The sequence below is a fragment of the Rhineura floridana genome, chromosome 5 (genome assembly GCF_030035675.1).
Source record: "Rhineura floridana isolate rRhiFlo1 chromosome 5, rRhiFlo1.hap2, whole genome shotgun sequence".
In the NCBI taxonomy this organism is placed as follows: domain Eukaryota; kingdom Metazoa; phylum Chordata; class Lepidosauria; order Squamata; family Rhineuridae; genus Rhineura; species Rhineura floridana.
The window spans coordinates 136,104,688-136,131,574 of record NC_084484.1 but is presented as its reverse complement, the minus strand read 5'-3'; positions in this window follow the sequence as shown (position 1 = coordinate 136,131,574).

The following is a 26,887-nucleotide window of genomic DNA, read 5'->3' as shown; positions in this document are numbered from 1 at the left end:
TTATATCAAGTCACACTCTTGGTACATCTAGTGCTGTCTATGTTAACTGACCGCAGGTCTCCAGGGCTTCAGACAGGAAGCTCTCCCAATCTTACCTAGAGATGCCAGGGATTGAACCTGGAACTTTTTGCTTGCAAAGCCTATGCTGTAACATTGAGTTACAGCCCTTCCTTTACATATAATAGCAAGATTCCAGTCCTCAAATTATGTAAGTATGGGTAGGTGGGTTTGAATTAATTTATATCAGGGAAGTATCCTATTGGACACTACAGCCCATGAGATCCCCAAAGCCCTCTCCCCTTGAGAGAGACCAATTCAAGTCCTTTCCCAAAAAGGGTGTGTGGGGCAAATTTGTCTGTGGTGTAGTGGTTAAGGCAGCCTTTACCAACCGGTGTGCCTCCAGATGTTGTTGGACCACAACTCCCATCAGCCTCAGCCAGCCAATGGCTGAGGCTGATGGGAGTTGTGGTCCAACAACATCTGGAGGCACACCAGTTGGGAAAGGCTGGGTTAAGTTGTTGGACTATGACTTGGGAGACCAGGGTTCTAATTCCCACATAGCCATGAAGCTCACTGGGTGACGTTGGGCCAGTCACTGCCTCTCAGCCTCATGAAAACCCTATTCATAGGGTCGCCATAAGTCGGAATTGACTTGAGGGCAGTACATTTATATTTTTTAAAGAGTGGGAGAGATGTTGTTTTTATGTCGGTAAACGATCTGTAACAATGACTTTTTACAACATTCTTTTTATGTATCCTTTACACTGAAATGGATGTAAGTTACTTAAGTTATATAAATAGTTTTGTAACTTATGTTAAATAATGAACAGTGAAACAAATAACATAGTATTTGATGGAAACAAACTGCAGCAGAATGGAAACAGTGCTGATAGTGACAAATACAGGTCAGAACAGAAATCATCACTTTACAATCCTAGGATTGTATTCAACTAAGTTCCAGCCAAAGTACACCCATTGAAATTAATGAAACTAAGTTAGTTGTGTCTATTAACTTAAATGGAACTACTCTGAGTTGGACTAACACTGGATACCACCCCTAGTGCCAGCTTCTCCAAACTCCAGAGACTGGAATAGATTCACAGGACCATAAGTATAGGAGAAGAGGCCACAGAACAACAGAGCAGCAAGAAACCTAAAAGACTATTATTCCCAGGGAAGGAGAACTATTATGTCTCACTAGTTAAAGTTAGATTTCAACTCATTGATTGTTTTTATTTATTTAAAATAGTTTTGACTTCCTCATTCAGCTTAATAGGCTGTCAAGACAATATCCTCTCCTTAATGTTAGTGGAAACAAAATTACACTGAAAAAGATCAAAGAGAAAGTCCCTAACCCTTTTCCATGTTGTATAGACCGTGGATGAAAGTAGCCCAGTGCAGATTATTGCACTCAGGAAACATTCAGTGGACAGAGTGGGATGACAATAGCAGGTCAACTCTGGTGCATTGGGTAATTTTTGACTCTGGACTTAATAATTTTATTGGAGGTGGGGGGTCACTGATACATGAGAATACAGGAAGGTGCCTTGTACCAAGTCAGACCAATGGTCTATCTAACTCAGTATTATCTACAATGATTAGCAATGACTATCCAGGGTTTCAGACAGGGGTCTTTCCCAGCTCTACTTGGAGCTGCCAGGACTAAATCTAGGACCTTCTACACACAAAGCAGGTGTACCACTGAACTATAGCCCCTCCAGCAGGTCCTCAGTTTGGCTGGTAATGGTTTACTTCACTTATTTCAGAATATATCAGCTGTATAGCACTAGAAGAATGTGGAACTATTTCAATATTTACAATCTTTTTTGGGAAAGCTCAAGTACTATGGCCCCAGATCATGTCTACAGAGCATAAATGCATATAGCTTCAACACTGCATAGGTTCTGTACACAGGACATGATCTGCATATGAAGAATGATGACATCAGGGAAGGACTTTGGGGTTGAGGTCCAGGGCCCAACACAGAGGACCCCAAACATATCAGCTTACTATATTTTGAAGTAAGTCAAATAATCTACATTATCATCTAAAGAGGAGGCCCCTAAGGCTATTAGGCCATCATCCCATTCTATCAAAAGTGGCTCCTCGGGTGAGCTTCCCAGCAGGTGTGTCACTGTTCCTTACCAGGAGGGATGAGTCAATGGGCAGGTCAACATGGAGCAAACACACTTGTGGAGCCAATCCAATATGCTTGCAGATGCAGTGGCAGCTGGTGGTTCCACATGAGTGGAACAGTGCAATGTGCTCTAAGATTTTAGTCCAAACTTTCAAAGAGCTGTCCAAGGTGCTTCAGCTCGGACTAAACCCCAGAGTGGATTCCATTGCATTTGCACTGTGCCAAGCTCCTCATCACCATTTCCCTCTCCCTCCCAGTAAGGAACAGTGCCTCACCTTCTGGGAAGCTAGCATAGCTCCACCCCACCTGGTAGGCTGCTTCTGCACTCTATGTATTCAGTTTTCCCGGACTGCTGTCATTTGCACTGGGCTGCCATCATTCACAGTTGATCTAAGCTGGAAAAGTTGGGGAGGGTTCTCTTTGATTTTTTTTTCAGTGCAATTTTATCTTCACTGGCAATGAGGCTGCCTTGACAACTTATTAGGCTACATGAGGAAGTTAAAATTGTTTCTCTTAAAAAATAAAATACAATCAATGAGCTTAATTCTAACTTTAGCTAGTTTGTGGAACAGCCTGAGAAATCTGAGTGTAACAGCAGGCATTCCAACCCACTTCTACAAATCTATTATGTAAATCTCTCTGCCTGAGAATATTGCCTCTGGTTACAGCAGTGCTGAAACAATGTTCTCGTACCTTCCCTTCAGAAACCCACCTTTGCTTGTAAAAATAAATAGTTTTTCACTTTTTCCTTTATATTGGAATGGCTTTGTTGTGTGCTGCTTTTCAAGAATAAAAATAAATAAGCAGCTTGTGTTTTATGATTTTTATTTTTAAAGTATAATTGTACAGTTTTTCTTCTTGAATTAAAAAGTGTTCAGAACAGTTAACACCATGGATGTAATTACTCACAGGTAAACATATATACATTTTCTGCATAACTGTTTTCATTGTTGTTATGTGCCTTCAAGTCGATTATGACTTATGGCAACAGTCTGAATCGGCTACCTCCAATAGTATCTGTTGTAAACCACCCTGTTCAGATCTTGTAAGTTCAGGTCTGTGGCTTCCTTTATGGAGTCAGTCCATCTCTTCTTTGGCCCTCTTTTTCTACTTCCTTCTGTTTTCCCCAGCATTATTGCTTTTCTAGTGAATCATGTCTATGTATCTCCATTACATTTTAATTGCATATACTGGGTTATATAGTCAGATTTTTTTCTAAAGATTGCTTTTCTCTTCAGTTATACCAGAAGCCATTTTCTTCTTAGCAGAAATGAGGTTCCTTCTGGAAAAAAAAATCTTTCACATCTTTGAAATGAACATGTTTTTGAGACTTGGTTCCCTGCAGGTAAGATTTAATTTTTCACCCTAACTTTTAATCTACCTTGTACTAAAGTCACAGAATAAAAATAATCTCTTTATATTTAGGCAAGCACAATCCCACGTGGTAAACTATAAGAGATAAATATTCTTTATGCTTCCATGTGCGAAGAATACAAATTAAACTAGTTAGAAAATCTATGTACATGTTCTTGAAATACACAGGGTACTCACATTTAATTGTACGCCACTTCTTTGCACTCTGTTGACCCTAGCATTATAAGTATGCTCTACATTTCTGCAAGTATGGAGCAAGAATATTTACAATACAATGGGAAGTCATTACAGTTTGAAGGTTTCAGAATGTAACTGAAGTCCATCCCCAGGGATAGCTCTCCATAATTAGGTATGGCATAAATAATCATGATTAATTATGTTTCTGGATAGTCATCTGTCTCTGATGAATTATTGTTGTTTGTAATAATGTTAAAGAAAACAAAGTAGGATAGTTTCTAAAAACCCATAAAGAATGGGCAGAGCAATCCAATGCCCAGATCACACTTGGGGAGGAGGCAGTATGTTGCCACTATGCTGGTGGAATATCCACCATTTTCTATGTGAGCTCAGCCTAACAGGGACAGTAAAATACACAACATGAACAAGCACAAACACTGCAGACATGCCCAGTGCATCCCTGACATATCACCAGTGGCAACCAATTAGGGACTGTGTTGGTGACAATGTCCACATACACCGCACATTTGGGCCACCAATGAGTTCAGGATTATGAGGACATGCTACTAGCCATGATGGCTGTGCTCTGCCTCCATAGTCAGAGGTGATATGCTTCTGATTACCAGTTATTGCAAACCACAGGAGGGGAGAGTGTTCATGGAAGAGTCCCATAGGCATCTGGTTAGCCACTGTGAGAACAGGATGCTGGACTATATGGGCCATTGGCCTGATCCAGCAGTCTCTTCTTATGCTCCTACAGCACACACCCTAGCATCATCACACATGATCGCACACACACAACACACAAGAAATACAACATACAAGATAGCACTACAGCACCTCATTCCATCAGCCCCAGCGGCATAGCCAGCAGAACCCAGTATTGCTTCTCCCCAAAGATCCCTTCAGGAAGGGTTTTGAATCCCCTTAGGCTCCACTCAGGTGCTGTTCTGGAGTACAACATACACCAGGAAGGCAGGATATCCCAGCCAACTCAGCGAGGCCTGCAGAGATCACACACTGCCTTCTTAGGACAAGGATTCAGGACTCCCTCAGGGAGGGAAATACCCTTTTGCCAAGCAGTGAAGAGTCAGGCATCCACAGACACAAGCACTGTAGAAACAGCTAAGCACAGGCCCACTCATGAACTGGACATTAGTGGTACCAAGTTCAAAATCTGGACTATTTATTGATTTAAAGAATAAGGCTTTCGGAGTGGCTTACAGGATCTCATAGTAGTCAGTCCCTGCCTTCAGACATACAATCTAAAAGACAGCACACACAAGAACAAAGAGATGAGGAGGGAGGAGGAAAAAAATCAAGATCAAGTTCTGGAAGTTACCATGCTTATAATGACCTGTTGGGATGGAAACAGTTCAGGAAACCTGCTGGAATGGTTGCTACTAGGTGACTGTTGAGAGAGGGTGAAAGGCAGCTAGTCTCTCAGCTGCAGGAATTTATATCTGATGTAAATTAAGGAGAAACATCAGTTTATGCTGTAGAATGCAGTCATGGAAATTTATCCTTAATAGGTTCAGATGAAAACTGCCAACTATTCTAAGAGGAGAAATATATATTTTCTTTATCACAAGAATTCTCATGGAAAACATTATTTCATGGCATTTGCATTACTTCACAACAGAAGAATAGTCGCAACAGTTTATGTTTCCTATTCTTTCCCCTCACTGCTGCATTTCAGAAGCTAGGCAAAATATCCAAGCAGCAAAGTCAGCAGTAGAGCATTAACTGGTGGTTGCCAAATCTTTTGGTATAGTTAATTTAACATCCATATTTGTTACTGACATGTAAATACTGCTTCTGTACACATTCAATATATGTGGTCCCATCTTCAAATCCCATAAGCTAGGCAGCCGCTGAACCGTATCTGTGTACTCTCTCCCTGACAGAGAATGCTCCATTTTTAATAGGACTTCAAAAACTGAAATGACAGATGTGAATGAGCCATATTAAATTACCTGGCAAATGCAGCTACACCTATAAAAACATGGTGATCCAGGTGCTTCCCTATTAACATCTTTCCAAACACTTAGGCTTAGGCTCTGATCCAGAAATATGAGCACTTGTGTATTTTCCTTTTTAATGAAGAGGTTCTAGATCCTTTTAACCCCTTCATAACTGTTCTCAAGGGGTGTTGTTATTGTTGTTAATTAACATTTATTAACTGCCATTTACCCAGAGGTCCCAAGGCGGGTTGCAACAATGTTTAAAAAATGGCATTAAAAAAAATTAAAAACAAGCCAAAATAACACCATAGGGTGGGTTCTAAAAATATACATCTCAGATGACAAAGGCCAGGGTAAAGAGGTGCATCTTCAGCATTCACTTAAAACTGTACAGTGAAGTTGCCAGATGCACTTCAGTGGGGAGGCAGTTCCACAACTTTAGGGCCGCCATAGAGAATACTCTCTCCCAGGCCACCCCCCGAGCTTCCGAGAGTGGTGGAACTACCAGTAGGGCCCCTTCTGCTGATCTCAACACCCAAGATGGTCTGTGGGAAAGAAGTGGTCTTTCAGACATTTGAGGCCTATGTCATTTAGGGCTTTAAACACTAACATGAGCACCTTGAATTGGGCCCGGAAACAAACTTGCAACCAATGCAGCTATTTTAAAACACGGTTTATATTAGGGTATTCACCTGGACACTCTGGATTTTTGGGGTCCTCTCTGAGTCACCCCAATATTTGGACTCCCAGCTTTCAATTTTTTAAAAAAACTAAGTTTCTGGATGGTCTGGTTCAAGAGTTATACACCAAAACGTCAGCCACCTCCCCTGCAACTTCTGTTAAATGAGCTCGTAGCTGGCTGCTCTAATTCCATCCTTTCAGGTTTGTAGCCAATAAGTGAAGTAAGGGTTGTGATTGACAAGGGATTTGTTGACCTCAAGGCAATAGCTAGCAACCATTGCAAGGCCAGAAAACTGTTGTCTTTTCCAGGTTTATACCTTTCCCTCTGTGTGAAGGTCAGGAGATGTAGAACAAACAATCAGAGCAGGAGCTTGGTAAGCAATTGTTTGTTGTTGTTGTTATGTGCCTTCAAGTCGATCATGATTTATGGTGACCCTATGAATCAGTGACCTCCAATAGCATCTGTCATGAACCACCCTGTTCAGATCTTGTAAGTTCAGGTCTCTGGCTTCCTTTATGGAATAAACCTATCTCTTGTTTGGTCTTCCTCTTTTTCTACTCCCTTCTGTTTTTCCCAGCATTATGATCTTTTCTAGTGAATCATGTCTTCTCATGATGTGTCCAAAGTATGATAACCTCAGTTCCATCATTTTAGCTTCCAATGACAGTTCTGGTTTAATTTGTTCTAACACCCAATTATTTGTCTTTTTTGCAGTTCATGGTATGCACAAAGCTCTCCTCCAACACCACATTTTAAATGAGTTGATTTTTCTCTTATCTGCTTTTTTCACTGTCCAAATAGAGATTGAGAATTCCATGGTCTGAATGATCCTGACTTTAGTGTTCAGTGATACATCTTTGCATCTGAGGTCCTTTTCTAGTTCTCTCATAGCTGCCCTCCCCAGTCCTAGCCTTCTTCTGATTTCTTGACTATTGTCTCCATTTTGGTTAATGACTGTGCCGAGGTATTGATAATCCTTGACAAGTTCAATGTCCTCGTTGTCAACTGTAAAGGTACATAAATTTTCTGTTGTCATTACTTTAGTCTTCTTGTCGTTCAGCTGTAGTCCTGCTTTTGTGCTTTCCTCTTTAACTTTCATCAGCTTTCATTTGAAATCATTCCTGGTTTCTGCTAAGAGTATGGTATCATCTGCATACCTTAAATTATTGATATTTCTCCCTTCAATTTTCATACCTCCTTCATCTTGGTCTCATCCTGCTTTCCGTATGATATGTTCCGCGTATTGATTAAACAAATAGGGTGATAAAATACATCCCTGTCTCACACCCTTTCCCATTGGGAACCAATCGGTTTCTCCATATTCTGTCCTTACAGTAGCCTCTTGTCCTGAGTATAGGTTTCGCATCAGGACAATCAGATGCTGTGGCACCCCCATTTCTTTTAAAGCATTCTATAGTTTTTCATGATCTACACAATCAAAGGCTTTGCTGTAATCTATAAAGCACAGGGTGATTTCCTTCTGAAATTCCTTGGTCCATTCCATTATCCAACTTCTGTTTGCGATATGATCTCTGGTGCCTCTTCCTTTTCTAAATCCAGCTTGGAAAATTATTTACTGGAAACAATTTCAGTTATAATAAAAGGTTACATGCACGGTTTTTAAAATTATTTGCAAAAATACCATATTATAAATTTTATCTTTCAAATAATGTTTGAACAGAAATTTAAAAGAAGTGTACAAAAAACTTGTTTGCATTTTCCTGGGCTATTGAAGAGGGCAGGGTTTTTTGTCTAATTCATAGCCTGTTTTGAAAACCTTCCCAACATGAAACTTTAATCCTATACTCGCTTTTCTGGGAGCAAACCTACAATGCTAATCCTACATACTGGGAGTAAACCCTACTGAATTCAGCAGAACTTACTTTTGAGTACACATGGTTAGGATTGTGCTGTAAATTAATGGGGCTTTTGAGTGAACATAGCAAAGGATTGTGTTGCAAATCTTTCTCTCCCCCTCCAATCCTATTTTTAAAGCAATTAGGCAGGGCTTACATAGTTGTCACTGCTTTAATTGTATAGGAACCTAATACTGATTTTATTTTTTAATAAATGTTCTGAAGATACCAATTGGCTTTGACAATAAACTATTATGTGGAGTGTATGTATTATTACATTTTCAATGTTTGTGTATATGGCAACTTTCTGACAACCCTGTGAGGTAGGATTAGAAACCAAGGCAGCTTACAACAAGAACTAAATCCATTTAAAATCCAGTAACCATAAAACAAGTATGAAACAATTGCAGAACAACTTAAAGTGGCATGATTTTGAATTTTGGGTTGGGTGAGTGAAGTTCCTTATTCCTTGGGGTTGCAGTCCTGTGCCAGCTTCCCTGTTCAAGTAAGCTCCACTGAATACATTGGGACTTGTTTCTGAGTAAACATGCATAGGATTGCACTATAAATATCTTCACAGATTGTGTTCCTAAACATCTTTGACAGTCATGCTCACAGAAATATTTCTTCATACTGTGTCCCAATAAGTAATTGATTTCACACGATGGTTGTACATTATTATTTCCTCTACATTTTAAGTGTGCCCTTCTTCCTTGGGGTGGTCATGGTCTCCCTCTATTGTTTTCACTCGGAGGGGCAGATTAGGCGGAGAGATGGTGAGTAGCCCATGGTCACCCAGTAAACTTTGATTTCCATTTTTAAAAAATAATTGAAATGATTTACATGCAGGCAAAGTTTATCAAGTGGATCCACACAATACATTTAATGCATGTTCAACTTGCATTTAAAGAACATGACTTCCCCCAAAGAATCTTGGGAAGTTTCATTTCCCCCTCACAGTTATAGTTCCCACCACACTTAACAAACTATAGTTCCCATGATCCTGTGGTGGGATCCATGTGCTTCAAATGTGTGTTGAATGTGCTTTCAATGAATGCTGTGGATCTGCCCTGTGTGTACTGTGCATTCATTAGTGAATTGAAAATAATTTTAAAAGATACTTTTTTAAACAGGAAGGGCTATAGCTCAGTGATGCATGCGAAGGTCTAAAATCCAGTCTCTGGAAAAGACTATTGCCTGGAATCCCGGAGAGCTAATGCTAGTCCATGTCATCAGTACTGAGCTAAATGGTACCAAATGCCAAAAACAATTAAAGACAGGTATTAAATACATTCAAAATAATTATGCAAAAAATTAAGTCCAACACTTAATTTAAAAACAGATAAAAACATAATAGCTTCTACATGCCTGGGTAGGCTTGCCTAAACAAAAATGTTTTTAGCAGATGCCAAAAAGATTACAATGAAGATGGCTGCATAATGTCAATAGGCAGGGAGTTGTGGCACCTGTAACATGGAAAGCACACCTTGAACTTGGCCTGGTAGCAAATTGGCAACCAGTGCAGATTTCAGAGCAGAGGTATTATGTGCTGATAGGGTCTCAGTCATGTCAGCAATCATGCGACAGCATTCTGCATTAACTGTAGCCTCCAGGTAAGGTTGTGCTGCATGAGAATTTGTCTGACCTTGGCTGACTGGCTGCCAGTATTTTTTTAGTTTTGGTTTTTGGTTAGGAACCCTGACTGGTTGTGGGATGCTGAGTTTTCTGCCTTACTCATAGGAGTCTTGTTGTGCTTGGTATGGTACAGCTGATACAGAATGCGGCGGCACGTTTGATTAAGAACAGCCGTCGCCGTGATCATATCACTCCGGTGCTAGTGGATCTACACTGGTTACCAGTTGTTTACCGGGCCCAATTCAAGGTGCTGGTGTTGACCTTTAAAGCCCTATATGATTTTCACCCAGTTTATCTGAAGGAGCACCTCCAGCATCACCAATCACGCCGCCTGACAAGATCAGCCACACAAGACCTTCTCTCAGTCCCACCAGTTAAAACAGCTAGACAGGTGCGGACCAGAGAGAGGGCATTTTCGATTGTGGCCCCCACCCTCTGGAATTCCCTTCCTTTTGATCTTCGCCATGCCCCATCCTTGATAGGTTTCCGCCGAGCCTTGAAGACCTGGCTGTTCAGGCAGGCCTATGGGAGCTCTGGGGTGGGTTAGCTTTTAATGTTGTTGATTAAATATAAGAGTGGTGGTTAGTTTAATTATTGAGTGTGTTTTGTATTGGTTTTATATTGTATTTTATCCTGTTGGTGTAAGTCGCCTAGAGTGGCCATTAATTCGGCCAGATAGGCGACTCAAAAATAAAATTTTATTATTATTATTATTATTATTATTATTATTATTATTATTATTATTATTATTATCTTTGCCTTATCAATTCCACATCCCTCAAGGCCTGTACAATGAGGGCCTTTCCTTTCAACAGACCAAGGTCGTTGCCACCTGCATGTATGATTAGTATTTGTGGCATTAGTCTGACCTCACCCTGGTGAAAGAGAAGAGGCAAAAGCCTATCCCAAGCTAACCCTCTCCGGCTCAACCATTGGACCTCTGCCATCTGGCTGCATCCCAGTTGGGTCCCCAGCCTAGAGCAACGTGCCCTACGACTGACCCAGAATATCATACTGTGGCCGGCAATGAGAACCCGAAGGTGTTCACCTCCATCCCAGCAACCTGTAAGAGAAGGAACAATATTGTCAATGTTGGGCCTATCACTTTGTCCCGTCCAAAGCCGAAAGAATGAGGCTGGAGTGTGTGTGCGAGTAAATCTCGTTTTATTAGAGTAATGGATACATCAAAGGCATTGTGCTTCATAGGATACCCTAGACTAACTCACTGAAATCCCTAACTAAACTCTAGACATGCTCTGCAGCGTGTGAAGGAAGTTGACTCAACGACCCCCCACTGCGGGCGGCAGGCTTATATAGGAAATGTTTTTGAACGTAATCTCTGACTCCTTCATAATTCCTGTCTTTGCCCTGTCCGTTTCTCGCGCCAGCGGGAATGAGGAGACAGGGGACGCGCATCCAACTGCTCATCAGAAGACATCTGCTCGCGAGCAACAGGCTCGAGGTCAGAGGGCGGTGCCGCACTGGAATCCTCCTGGGAACTGCTTGGAAAAGGAGGGGCTGGCACTGCCTCTGTAACTTCCCCCCACTCGTTCTCTGCATCAACTGGGGGCGATGCGCTCGGCTCCTCGGGAAAAGCGTTACTCATGGGAACTGGCTGAAGAGCAGGCTGCCCCCCTCCCGTTCGCTCCTGCTCAGACACAACAATCCCCAACTCTGCTTCTTCTGGCTGCGGAGGTGCTTGAAACGCATGCCTCCCCCCTTCCTGTCCCTGATGAGTTGGCTGCAGTGTAACATCATTCCTCCCTCCATGCTTTAACCCTTCCCACCCCCGAGGTCTAGGTTTCTCTGGATAAGCCTCATGGAATTCTCTCACCAAAGTCGGAGCGTGCACATTCTCCTCTGTTTCCCAGGAACGTTCAGTTGGATTGTACCCCTTCCAATGAATCAGGTACTGAAGACGCCCTCGGCGTTTTCGCGAGTCCAAAATCTGTTCTACTTCGTATTCCTCCTCCCCCTCTACCAACAACGGTGGCGCAGGCTCCAGTTGCGGACGGTGAGGGTCGGGGGCAGCATCCTTGGTCAACAATGCCCTGTGGAAGACTGGGTGCATCTTGAAGGTTGGGGGCAATTTTAGTCTGTAAGCCATGGGGTTAATCTGAGCCTCCACCTCAAAGGGCCCTATACGCCGATCCTGCAGTTTACAACATCGGCCAGGCATAGCTAGGAAATGTGTAGAGATCCAGACCTGGTCTCCCACTCGTATGAGGTCTCCATCTCTCCGATGCTGGTCAGCTACAGATTTGTAATCCGCTTTGGCCAGTTCTAGTTGTTCTTGGAGTAGTTGTTGCATAGCATGAAGTTCTTGCAAGTAATCCTCAGCGGCTGGGACTGAGAGACTGTCTTTTGGGGAAGGGAAGGCTCAGGGGTAGTAGCCAAAATTGGCAAAGAAAGGAGTCTGTTGCGTGTGCGAATGCACAGCATTATTATAGGCAAATTCTGCTAAATGCAGGTAGGACATCGAGTTGTCCTGCTGATACCCCACAAAACAACGTAAATATTGTTGTAACACTGCGTTGACCCTCTCGGACTGCCCATCCGTTTGGGGATGATGGGCAGACGACAGTCTTAACTCACTTTGCAGCAGCTTCCACAACGCTTGCCAAAAACGCGAGATGAATTGTGTGCCCCGATTGGAAACCAGGCTGTCTGGCAGACCATGCAGCCTATACACATTTTGCACGTACAACTTGGCGGTGTCTTGAGCATTTGGGAGCCCTGCGCACGGAATGAAGTGAGCCATTTTTGAGAAGGCATCAACGACCACCAAAACTGTGGTTTTCCCCTGCGAAGGTGGAAGGTCTGTTATAAAATCCATAGTAATCATTCGCCAAGGTCCTCCTGGAGTAGGGAGGGGTTATAGTAGCCCCGGTGGCTTCCCAGTGGCATGTTTAGCCCTCATGCAGGTGGGGCAAGAGCAAACATAATGCTCTACGTCCTTCTTCACCTTGGGCCACCAGAACTCCCGAGTGACAGCTTGAATGGTCTTAAAAACCCCAAAGTGGCCTGCTGTGGGGGCGTCATGGCACTGATGTAGCATCCTCGCTTGTAGTTCTCCAGGGGGCACATAAACAGCTTCCTGATGGTGCAGTATGCCATCCTTCCATATAAGGTCCTTCTGTTCTGCCTGGGGTGACGTGCCCTCTTCGACCCGCTGCTCCTGCACGAAAGGGTCCTGTTGTTGCGCTTCATGCACTTCAGCTTCCCAAGAAACTTGGCAGGCCCCTAATACTCCCCGCTCGGGAGGGATTATGTACTGCAACGGTCTTGGGGTGGGATCCCTCCGAAATTCTGGCTTCCTCGAGAGGGCATCAGTCCGCTTATTCTGTGCTTGGGAGATATAGTGAATTTTGAAATGGAACCGTGTGAAGAACTGAGCCCAGCGCACTTGCCTCTGATTGAGTTTACGGGCGGTATGAAGACTCTCTAGATTACGATGGTCCATGCGCACCTCAATTTCATGCTGTGCCCCTTCCAGATGGTGTCTCCAGGCTTCAAAGGCATCTCTAATGGCTAATAGCTCCTTTTCCCACACAGTGTAGTTTTGTTCAGAGTCGGTTAGCTTTCTGGAAAAGTAAGCACAAGGCATCAGTTCTCCCCCTTTTTGGGCCGGTTGCAAAAGAACCCCCCCCCGATCACAAAATCCGACGCATCCGTCTCTACCACAAAAGGGAGCGCCGGGTCGGCATGCTGTAGTATGGGTTCGGTAGCAAACCTTTGCTTCAGGCTCTCAAAAGCCTCTTGTGCAGCTTCTGTCCATTGGAAAGGTCCTGAGCCCTTCACGCAATCCGTGAGCGGTGCGGTCTGATGGGAGTAGTTGGCTATGAAACGATGGTAGTAATTCGCAAAGCCCAGAAGCGTTGTAAATCCTTCTTGGTCTTGGGGGGTTGCCACGTGAGTACACAATGAACTTTTTCTGGGTCCATTTCTACTGCTGCTGGAGAGATCCGATACCCCAGAAAGTCCAATGTGGTTAGGTCAAACCCACACTTTTCCAGCTTCACGTAAAGATGGTGCTCTCATAACTTCTGCAGCACTGCACGCACATGTGAGTCATGTTCTTTGGGAGTATTTGAATAAATTAAAATATCATCCAGATAAACTATCATGAAGCGGTCCACAAAATCCCAGCAGACGTCATCCATGAAACTTTGGAAGACTCCAGGTGCTCCCAACAGCCCATATGGCATTACTAAATACTCAAACTGACCATAACGGGTCTGAAACACCGTCTTCCATTCATGGCCTGCCTTAATCCTCACCAAGTTGTAAGCTCCTCTCAAGCCCAGTTTCATGAAAATTTTGGCGGAATGCAGCCTCTCCAACAATTCCCTAATGAGCGGCAGCGGGTAACTGTTGGGGATAGTGAACTGGTTTAGGGCCCAATAATCATTACAGGGATGGAGCTCCCCCCTTTTTTCTTCACAAACAGTAGGGGTGCACCAGCAGGGGACTGTGAAGGGCGAATGAAGCCTTTCTTCAAATTGGTGTCCAGAAACTCCCTTAACGCTGCCAACTCTGGTTCAGATAGAGAGTAGATCCGCCCGGCGGGGATGCGTGCTCCCGGCACCAAATCAATGGCACAATCATAGGGATGGTGAGGAGGGAGTTGCTCCACTTCCTTTTTATCGAAGACGTCCCGAAAGTTCTCATACTTGGTGGGCAAAGTTATCTCCCTTGGGGGAGACGCCCCTGCCAACACCTGTGGCTCCTCTTTAGGCTGGCAATGTTGATGGCAGTACTTGGAGGTAAAAACCACTACAGCTTCATCCCAAAAGATTGTGGGGTTGTGCCTTACCAGCCATGGCATACCCAACACCACCGGGAAATGCGGCAAGGACGCCACATAGAATGACAGGTCTTCCCAATGCCCAGGGACCTTCACTTCCATGGACTCAGTCACCCGAGTTACCCCCCCAGACTTCAGAGGCCGGCCATCTATAGTTTCCACTGCCAACGGCTGGCTCAGTTCTCTTGTGGGAATAACGTGGTGTAGCGCCAACTCTCGGTCTATGAAACAAGAGGATGCTCTGCTGTCGATCATAGCCTTGGCGGAGAAGCTCTCACCTGAGGACAGGGTGATGCGAATGGGCAACAGAAGAGCCCCTTGGGAGGGAAGGGGTCATAACGGAGGCTCAGTGTCTGTAGCACCCCCCAACTCTCTAGCCTCTACGAGAACTGGGATGTGAAGATTTCCGTGGCTGGGATCTTCCTGATTTGACTGTACAATTTCTGGCGAGGTGTCCAGACTTTCCGCAATAGAGACACAGTCCTTCCCTCCAGCGCCTTTCCCTCTCCTCCTCTGTCAATCGCGGTCTAGCCCCCCCAATCTGCATGGGCTCCTCACCCAAGACAGTAGGGATGCCAGGATTGGGCATGGGGCGCGCACGGGGCAGCGGAGCGGCAACCTGACTCCGTGAAGGCTCCATTCTCCGCTCCAACTTTCTTCCTTCTAAGCGGCTGTCTATCTGCAAACTCAGTTGAATCAAACCTCTCAGTGAGTCGGGGTGTGTGGAGTGCGCCAGTTCATCCAACACTCCTGGACTCAGTCCATTTCGGTAGAAATACATCAAGGCTGGGTCACTGTATTCCATCTCCTGAGACAAAACACGAAAAGCATTCGTGTACTGCCCTACAGACCCCTTTCCCTGTCTCAGGGTCCCTAACTGGCGGGCAACCGTCTCTTTCCTCTGGGGGTCTTGGAACATGTCCCCCATTGCATTCTTGAAAGTGTCAAACTGGCGCAGTATCTGGTCATTGCGAATCAAATATGGGGTGGCCCATTTTGCCGCTTCCCCTTCCAATAAACTGATGATAAACACCACTTTCGCGTCGTCAGTTGGGAACTCAGCTCTGCGCACTTGAATGTACAACTCACGTTGGGCTAGAAACATGGCAAACTGTTCACTCTTGCCCCCGTATTGCACGGGGAGCCCCACTGGAGACTTCACAGGGGCTGCCGCCCCGGGGGGTGCAGCCTGGACTTGGGAGACCAAGGCATGGAGATTCTGGTTATCCACTTGCAAGGCTTGCGTTGTGGCTCTGAGGGTTTGGTTCTCGGCTTGTAGGGCTTGCGTAGTCACTCGGAGGTTCTGGATTTTGGCATACAAGGCTTCCATGGTGATAGGTACTCCCCCTCTTGCTCCGTTCTGGTCCATGTCATCCGCCATGGGAACAGGTTCGAGTAGGGATGGTGGTTGAGTCAAACTGTTCCGTCCAGAGCCGAAAGAATGAGGCTGGAGTGTGTGTGCGAGTAAATCTCGTTTTATTAGAGTAATGGATACATCAAAGGCATTGCGCTTCATAGGATACCCTAGACTAACTCACTGAAATCCCTAACTAAACTCTAGACATGCTCTGCAGCGTGTGAAGGAAGTTGACTCAACGACCCCCCACTGTGGGCGGCAGGCTTATATAGGAAATGTTTTTGAACGTAATCTCTGACTCCTTCGTAATTCCTGTCTTTGCCCTGTCCGTTTCTCGCGGCGACGGGAACGAGGAGACAGGGGACACGCATCCAACTGCTCATCAGAAGACATCTGCTCACGAGCAACAGGCTCGAGGTCAGAGGGCGGTGCCGCACTGGAATCCTCCTGGGAACTGCTCGGAAAAGGAGGAGCTGGCACTGACTCTGAAACTTCCCCCCACCCGTTCTCTGCATCAACTCGGGGCGGTGCGCTCAGCTCCTCAGAAAGGGCATTACTCGTGGGAACTGGCTGAAGAGCAGGCTGCCCCCCTCCCGCACGATCCTGCTCAGACACAACAATCCCCAACTCTGCTTCTTCTGGCTGCGGAGGTGCTTGAAACGCATGCCTCCCCCCTTCCTGTCCCTGCTGAGTTGGCTGCAGTGTAACATACTTCTGTGCTTTCCCACCCTTTATGGGCCGCACATAAGCCTTATAGGCTGCTGATTTCCATCTGTCGATGCTCTGAATGACCTGTGCTGGCATACGAGCCTGTGCAGTTGTTGAAGCTGCCCCAATCCAAAATGAGTGGGTACCAAATCAGTGGGACTCACACTCAGGCCCACCAGGGCCCTCTTAGTCACAGCCCAAAATTTAAACTTGGTCAGTGGCCGGCCATCTTCATGGCAAAAAAGGCATCTCCCCTGTATGCCCCATATTCTTTCAGCATGTTTACTGGACATATGTCCCCTTCTGTAGATGGACCCAAAACCACCACAGATCCCCATGTTTTGTGGTCTGTCTTGGACCATTGAACTCGAAGCTGTACTCTCTGGCCTATGAATGAAATATCCTTGAAATGCAGCGCCCAATCTGACAGGTCAGCTCTCAAACCTGCTTCCAATTCCCCTATTCTAAATGCTCTAAAAAAGGCCATCAATGCAGCTGCATGGAATAATGCCACTTCATATGGAGTAGTGCATAATTTATTCCACTGTTGCCTCATTCCCCTAAGTAAATTTGGTGAGTTGGGCACCCTCTGATCCTGTGTCCTGCAGAGTTCCCTCAACCACCCCTCCATCATTTTCTTAATGCGGAAATCTACTGAAGTATCTTGGACCCCTTTCATCTTAGCTTTAAAAGCTAAACCCGCCAATTTGCCTGCTATTGTGCCTACAGATAATCCTCATGCCCTCAAGCATACACTGTACTCCATCAGCTGGTCCACTTCAAAAGGCCATATACGCGGCCACTCCTTACCTGTTCTAAATTCTGCAAATTCCTTACCTGCCCTGTCATAGGCTGCTCGAGTACTGCATGCAGTGGCTAACCTCATGGCTCGCTCTGCTTCACTCCTCCAATCTCCCACCGCTCCACTAGCATTATGTCTGGATGCTCCTGAGCCCAGAAAGCTAACTTTTGAAACCTGTCCATCTGATCACGTGACAAGGCATCAGCTATGCCATTATCCAAACCCTGCACATGTTGTGCCCTGAAAAGAATATTGAAGCACAGGCACTGCAGCATGAAGGCCCTAACCAATGCCATAACCCTGGAATGCCATGATGTTAGTGTATTGATTACTTGGACTGTGGCCTAATTGTCACACCAGAAGTGTACCACTTTATTTGCAAGGACCTTTGGCCACAAGTATACAGCCACTACAATGGGAAAGAACTCCAGGAAAGTTAAATCCCGAGTCATCCCTTCCTGGTGCCAGATTACAGGCCACTGTGCAGTATACCACATGTCCCTTAAAATGACTCCAAAACCACATGCCCCTACTGCGTCTGATGACACTTGTAACTCAGCTTCTAACAACGTCATCTCTCCAAAACTAAACCCCATTGAAATGATCCAAGAATTCCTGCCACACAGTGAGATCCAAACGGATCTCAGCTGTCACTCTCCATCTATGATGTGGTGCCCTCAAACTCATCATGGCATCACAAAGGCATCTGATAAACGCTCTGCCTGGGGCCACTACACCACATGCAAAGTTAAGCGATCCTACTAATTCCTGTAATTCCCTCAAAGTAACTTTCTTAGCAGACTGTACCTGTTGAATCTTATTCCTCGGTGATGACAATTTATCCTCTGGCAACCGGGAACACTGGATAACTGTATCCAATTCAATCCCTAAAAAGGTCAAAAGGGAACTAGGCCCCTCCATCTTCTCTGGAGCTGAAGGCACCCCCAACTCCTTCACCATCTCACTAAATTCCTTCATCAAATGTGCACATGCACCCAACCCCTTACGCCCAACAAACATAAAATTATCCAAGTAGTGTACAATCTCATCAGATCCAGTCCGCCTCCTCACAGCCCACTCCAAGAATGAACTAAAGCACTCAAATGCTGCACAAGATATAGAGCAACCCATGGGAAGGGCCCTATCAACATAATCCTGTCCATCATAATAAAAACCTAATAAATCAAAATCCTTTGGATGAACTGGAAAGAGGCGGAAGGCCGACTTGATGTCCCACTTCCCCATCTGTGCCCCATGCACACACTTGTGCACAACCTTCACTGCACTGACAAAAGACGTGTAGCAAACTGAACATAACTCTTCTGGAATGTAGTCATTCACAGAATCACCTTTTGGATACGGCAGGTGGTGCACCAACCTAAAGTGCCCTGGCTCCTTTTTTGGAACCACAAATGGAGGAGATGTGCACAGAGTTGGTAAAGGTGGGGAAGAGAACGAACCCAGTACTCTACCTGCTTGCACTTCCCTATTGATGTTATCTCTAATTACCCATTGCATTCCTTCAACTGATTTCAAATTCTTATTAAAACAAGCAACCCTTGGCCCCTGATAGGGTATCCTAAACCCTTCCTTAAAACCTTCTCACAGATAATGCCTATCCCCTAACCTGGGATAGTTCATTAACAAACTATTCAAAACTGATAACCTAATGGGACTAGGGCCCCTAGCTTTGAGCAGGGCCAGCTGACCTTGGTTTCCTCCCTTGGTTCTCCCTTGTGGGCCCGAAATTCCTGCCTCTGGGGCAACCGGTGAATGGGTGACCCCCCACAAATGGAACATTCATGCCTGAAGTTGCATGGGTTCCTAGCACAGTGTCCACGGGAGCTGTACTGTCAACAGAGCAAGGGGGGTTGAACCACCTGTCCCGTGCTTCCATGGGCTGTGCTGGTAGCCTGTAACTTAGATACCAGATGGCCACTATCTGACCTATCCCCAGATACAGCCTTTCCTCTGGACATGAATTGTAGCCACAATTCTGGCTCCTGCTTGTCCCATATCAAATTTGAGTCAAAAGCTACCTGCATTCTAAAAATCTCATCATAAGCCAGCCAGGCTCCACCCATGAATTCATTATATGCTCTAAATACAATATCAATGTATTTCATGAGCACAGCCTCTTTATTGGGCTGTTTCTCTAATACCACTCCCACGTATGTCAGGAAGCCTGCCAGCCAATTAGACCACTTCTGATCCACTTTCTTTCTTTTAGACCTTTCTTTCTCCCTTTGTTCCCCTGTGCTTTTTTCCACTTGCTCTGGTTCTTGAAAAAGGAGCAAGAAAACATTCACAAACTCTCCCTTCCATAACTTCTCATTTGTTGCTGGAAGAAGATGATACCCTAGATGACTAGAGGCCCTGCCATATGGGATGTCTGTATCTGTCACCTCTGAATATGCATCCTTAGCTTCAACGCCTGCCTTCTCTACTCGCTCATCCTCTCCTCCTGTCTGTGTACCTGCACTAACTGTTGTACATGTAATTAGCTCCTGTTCTGTCGTTGTATGCCCCCCTGATAGCCTCTGTCCTTCCCTCAGGACATTTCCCACAGCTGCACATGAGGATGGCCCTATGCCCCCCAATACGGCCAACCCCATGGGGTAGCCTGGTATGAAGCCAGCCATCCCCACGGTTGTGTAGGTGAATTGGCCTCACCTGCAGGGGGGTTCCCTGGTGGCTGTGGCTCCTGAGGTCTCCCCTCTGCTTGCAGTTGCTGAGGTCTCCTCTCCACTTGCTGTTGCTCTTCCTCCACTGGCCTTTCCACTGGAGTAGTTTTACTTGTAGAGGCTTCTAGCGCATCCAGGCGCGCTGTGATATCCAACAACATTTACTTAGCAGAGGTCTTCCTCAGCTTTGCAGGCTTCTTTCCCATTGCCCTCTCCATAGCCTCCAAACTTGCCAAAATACTCCTAATATTAGGGCCATCCTCCTCCTCTGAAGCAGAGTCCTCTGCCACCCTGTGTCTAACGGGCACCTTAGCAGGCTGCTTTGGGGCTTTACCCTTACCCTTTTTACCTCCATTACCCTTTCTTGGTGCCATGTTAACCGCTTCCAAATCAACTCTGGCACCCAAAAATAACCACGCCAAACTGGTAACCTCCTAAACCCCTTAACCTGGGCAATCCCCTTTTTGGTGAAAGCCCACTCTTCTAGGCCTACTATCCACTCTCTTCCTCCCTCCTCCCCCAAGGTAGGTAGTACCCACAGTCCTGGGCCTCCCTCCTCCCCTCCATGTAGGAACTACCTAAGGCCTCACTGTCCCAGACCTCCCTTTTCTCCCAAGGTAGGTAGTATCTATGACCCAGTAGTCCCGGGCCTCCCTCATCCCCCAGGGTAGGCACTAGTCAAGGCCCCACACTCCCAGACCTCCCCCCGCAAGGTAGGTAGTACCTAATACCCCACTGTCCTGGACCTCCCTCCTCCCCCAGGGTAGGTAGAACCCAGGCCTCCCTCCTCCTTCCCAGACCTCCCCCAAGCTCCAAACCACCAAGGAGGCTAGGCCCCACTGCCACTGCCATCACTCTGGAAGCTGGTGTGGTTGTCATTGCTGCCAGCCACCTCCGCTCACGCCGTCACCGCCATCTGTCCCACCAGCCTCCGTTCCCCTACTGCCGCCCAACAGCTGATCGCACCAGCCGCCTAGCAGCTGATCGCAGCTGCTACATGAGGCGACTACATAAGGCTCGGCTGCAGTCCCAGCTGATCGCAGCACAGTTCCCTGGCCGCCTAACAGCTGATTGCAGCTGCTACATGAGGTGGCTACACATGGTCCCCAGCTGAACGCAGCGTGGTTGCCCGTCTGCCTAACAGCTGATCGCAGCTGCTACACGAGGCAGCTACACGCGGTCCCTGGAGACAAAGAGGGGGAGGTCAGCAGGGGCATGGCCTTAAATAGCCTCCCTTGTTCCTCCCCCGTGCTGGCGCTCCTGGCACCATAGAGGCCAGAAGTGGCTTCATGCCCTTCCCGCCCCTTGTGCAAAAGGGCTCCTGCCTGGACCCTTTTGGATGCCGGACGGAGAGGAGCGGAATTCCCTTCTTTATCCAATGAAGTGCTATATTCAGATTGATAGTGGAGTGGTGGACTTGTGGGCTAGCAGGCCTTTCTGTCTCACTAAGTGGAGTTTTATTCTTATATAAATGGCTTCAGTCAGATCAGGTTGAGGTCCATCAAATGTTCCTAAACTTTCTCTTTGTGCCTGATTACAAGAGGCTTTTAGAACTCCCACAAGTTTAAACTCTTCTCTACAACCTTCAAAATGAAAGGGCTTTGAGAATCACTAAGCAAAACATCAAAGCTGGAGGAAACCTTTTGTGCATTAGCAATACCCATTCACAATCACAGACAATAGTGGTACAGGATAAAATAAATACAATATTACAGCCACTGAATAATTGAAATACATTTGGCATATCAGATACACAAGAACAATGTTTGAATTGAATGCTTAATGAGAGTTATGCTGCAAAAAATGGAGATCCTTTGTTACACTGCAGCTTTTTCTCAAAGGGTTTCTATGTGAGGATTGCAATTTTTATTATTTTCTGTGCTGACAGGATTGGGGTGTTTTTTTGGTTTACTCTGTTTTTCTTAACTTTTAAGATTCATCCAGAATGAACCTCAATTGTGAGCCACTTTAGCTATAATGCATAAAGCTGGAGATACAATAGATGGTGATGTTGTTTCCAAAGTTGAAGGAGGAATTACTGCCCATGATATGCACACTCATCCAACTTTTGTCTTCGGTAAAGAGATTGTAGAGATTTTTCTATGATTTAAAAAGCTGGAAAAAAACTGTTTGACTATATGTAACCATGGAACAAAAGAAATGTGTCTACACCATAGGAATATTGCCTCTCTGAGTTCACCTTTAGCTCTCTTAACAATTTTTGCATTTCTCCACTCTTAAATATATTGTGTAGGTCTCATGGACACTTAGCCCCTAAGAATGTACAAACATCTCACACTGACTTCCATTTTGAAATGTATAGCTTACTTTTCTCCTGAACCAGGAACTGAAAGGGCAATGATAGCACTAACTATATTTCATTCTTTAAAAAGATTTTTATATAGCGCCATATCTAGGTTTCTAGGGCCCTTGGGCACAAGTTATCAGTGGGCCCCTTGTTTCCTTGCATTCCTCCTCAAACCACACTCCTCCTTCCTCTTGGCTCCAGCCCTTTAAAGTGAAACAAATCTTGACCAATGTGGCAACCCCCGATTGTCAAAGAAAAAAATACAATATTTTGTATTTTTGAATGTTTGAAATGAGTGCCATTTCTTCATTCTTGATGGATATACCATTCCCACATATCTAAAGTTAAACTCTCTGCTACAATCTCATTCCTACTTCCTTTTTTGGAGATAAAAATGTAAAATATGTGTATAGGCAAAGTACTTAAAAATAATGTTTTATAGCAACATCTATAACCTGGATCTGCCAGCAAGGTTCAGTTGGGGGCAGTGAGGGGCCCCTCTGAACTCCTGGGCCATTGGCCAGCACCCCCCACCTGACCCACTGCTGGAGACTAGCCTGTTTATATACTGCTCTTGTCCTTTAAAAATTCTGGGGGAGTTTGCAAATCAGGATTAAAATGCAACAAATAAAACAACAGATAATAAAGCAATTATTAACAACAGCACCAAATATTAGCCAGCAAGAAAAAACAATATCAACAATTTAAACAAAAATATATTTGTCTGCTGCCTAAAAGATAACAACACTGGTGTCAGAGGAGCTTCCAGATGAGAGAATTCCGCATGTGGAGTGCCTCACCTGGAAGGGGAATCCAGAGAAGCATCTCAGATGCTGACCTTAATATCGAGGCAGATTGATTTGGAAGATGTTCTCACAGGTACCCAGAAACTTAAGGAAGATCCATAGCTCAGTGGTAGAGCACATGCTTTGTGGACCCCAAGGTCTGAGGTTCAATCCCTACATTTCTAGGTGGGGCTGGAAAGACTCTGGAAACCTGCCAGTCAATGTAGACAAGACTGAAGTAGATTGGCCAATGTTTTCACTCAGTATAGGGCAATATATGTTCCTTTGGCCCAAGCATTGCAGGGCTTTCATTTTTTCTTGGAAGTGGACCAGAAGTCACTCCACAGATTGAACAATCATCCCCTGAAGTTTGCATAGAATTCTTTACATGTAACTTTGTCGGCTAGGCTATAGTTTGTTTATCCAATAATCATTTTTTCGATAGTGTGTCTTTAATTGTTTTTATCCATAGAAACATACAAAGAACATAACTTAAAACATAAATAACATTCTGAACATAAATTAAAATATAAATAAAATTCAGTGCCAGATAATAAAAGGTATAGCAAAGATTGCACAGGAATTACTGGCTAAAAAGTACAGTATAACAGTGCAATTTTTATTGTTATTGTTACTACATCTCAAACAAGCAGCTATGAATTCCACAGAGTAGTGCATTTTGTCCTAGAAATCAACCATCTCCAGAACACATCATTATCATCATCATCATTAATAATATTTATATACCACTTAATATGCAAATTCCTAAGCAGTTTACATAAAATACCATAATGTCATAAAAAAGAATATACATAAAACATTATACAAAGAAATATGTCAGTAAAAGCAGAGAATCCATCAATAAAACATTGTTAAATATCAATAAATAATAAAACAGTCATGTGATTAATCTTAGGAGCCAGGGAAAGCCTGTTTAAATAGATGGGTCTTCAGGAGGTGTGTAAAACTTGCCACCATATATGTGATACAGCACTAACTAACTGGCCAGAAAGAAAACCAAACTGATGCTTCCCTATGTAGATAATTTGTTACTTATTCATATATTCAGACATTATTTAATTGCAGCAGTACATGTTGGCTTATAGGTTTTGTGTCTGTTCTGTGCAAATGCAATAAAAGGTTTAATTACGCATTCATAACAATTAGGTGTCCATGCAAAGAAACAGTTTCTCCTTCCAGTAGAGAGGATTGGAATTCAGTTTTATACAAGCTAAGATTGTTCAGCTTCTGATTTTTTTAGATGTCACCTGCACAGAACCCAATGTTATTCATTTTGAATATTACTCAGATCTGATTCCTGAAGCATTTTCTTGGGTTGAAATTATATTTAACATGACAATGACAGACTTCTTTCTCAAGAGTACCCTTCCTTTCATCTAGTACAAGCTCTGGAAACACTTGTGGTTGACTAAGAATGCTTGCTTTTAGTGCTTTTTATTTTTGTAAAAAATAAAAGTTTTATTTTTGTACTTTAGTGCTTTCTCCGTCTCCTCAAGACTTACATTTGTGACCACTACTTGACATTCTTCCCACGTCCCCCACTTTTGTTGAATTTCCAGGTATTTATATCATGTCTACAAAAATCATCGTAGAGGCTCCATAAACACATTTTCAGTGTAGGCAGTTCCTGCATACATTTCTTTGTTGTCTAAGTTTGAGACCACAATATATTTTAATGGATTGGAGATGAAAAAAAGTTAAAACATTTTTGAAATAATTATGTGTGTGTGTATATATATATATATTAAAAAAAACACAAAATCATACTATTCCATTACACATTTCCAAAGCATGTTTACTGAACTTTGGGGCAAATTCCCAAATAAGTTTGCATAAGTTTGTAGCCTAAACTATCCTTCGTTCCTGAGTTTCTGTACCCTCTTCAGGCATTCACTGTAGAACACCTAGGTGTCTGCAGGAAGTGCAGGGCTAGCGCTACCCTGAAGATAACATCACACATGCTTGTAATGCTCCTGAGCTGGTGTGTGATCAGCCAAGGCCACACCCATGCTATACATTTAAAGGACTCTTACACCACTTTAGCAGTCATGGATTCTCAAGAATCCTGGGAACTGTAATTTGTTAAGGGCAGTGAGAGTTGTTAGGAGAACCCTTTTCCCCTCCCAGAACTACAATTTCCAGAGTGGTTGAACGATCAGTCCCTCTTCCCAGGAAACTCTGGAATTTGTAACTCTGTGAGAGGAATAGGGGTCTCCTTACAACTCTCAGCACCCTTAACAAACAAAAGTTAAACTGACAGCACTTTACAGAAGCTACCTCATAGTCTTAATAGGGTGTGTGCCTCTTACCAGCAGCAGATAAAACAGTTATTAAAACACAGCACCAGAAATAATCAGAAAGCCAAATGGAATAGGCTAAAAGCCAAAAAAGGGAGGGTACTGTATGTGGGGCCACCACAGGAAAGGCTGCCCCTAACAGTTCTCATTGGTAGACCAGTGAGCAGGATCTCAGATGTTGTCTTATGGCTCAGGTGGGTACAAAAGAATGAAAGTAGTCCTTCAACATCAGTTTCTAGATAGTGAGGCAAGGAATACTTTCAATGGTAAGATGTACACACCCTATTAAGACTGTGGAGGTAGCTTCTGTAAAACAACAGAACTGACTAAATTAGTACCAATTCACTAATAGGCAAAAAATCTTGTGGTTTAAGAATGTACCTATAGCCCACAGATATTTCTATCAAACTTTAAAAAGCAGGGAAATTGGGCAGCTGTAGTGAATGCACCAGGGAAGTAGGAGACCTGACCTCCACTCTGAGATATTGTACTGTCCTACAAAGTTGTCAAAATGCAAACACCATATGGGTTGGTCTTTCACAGTCCAATCCACTTGCTGTGTAGCTTGGAAGAATTTGGTAACATGTGCCTCTGAGCATATGGTGAGTGGTGGCAACACCTGCCATCTCCAAAGATGGAGAATTATATTTTTGTATGTTTCTTGGTGTTGTTACTTATCTTCTTTCCTGTGTTACTAATGCTTCTACAGAGAATCTAATCTAGAAAAGTTTATTTTCCTCATAATTCATCCTAGAAATATGTGTCAAATTTATTTTTATTAATTTCAAAGCCTTTTTATTGGTCAATGTCATATGATAGTGAAGACAGCCTTTTGTGTTTCAAATTGGAGGTTATGTTCTATTTCTGTTTTGGGCGCATTAACAGTTGAATCTGAAACTGCAGTTTGATGTAAAATCAGACAGATTACAATACGTCGCTACTTCAGCAATGACTCTAGCTGTTGGAAAAAAGAGGATGCATGTTTTCAGCCTGCTATGTTTAAACCACTTTATTTAAGACAAGGTGGACACAGTCAATTAAAAACATAGAGCACACCTAGGATTTTGCTAGAATATATTTCACCTCCCAGTTTTATCTTGTGCAAATTGAGGCACTCCTGATCTCCACTGGAGACTATTCTGCAGAACAGTCAGTGCCATTGGACTGTGAAAGACCAACCCAATTTGTGTTTGCATTTTGACAAATTTGTAGGGCAGTACAATATCTCAGAGAGGAGGTCAGGTCTCCTGCTCCCCTGGTGCATTCGCTATAGCTGCCCAATTTCCCTGCTTT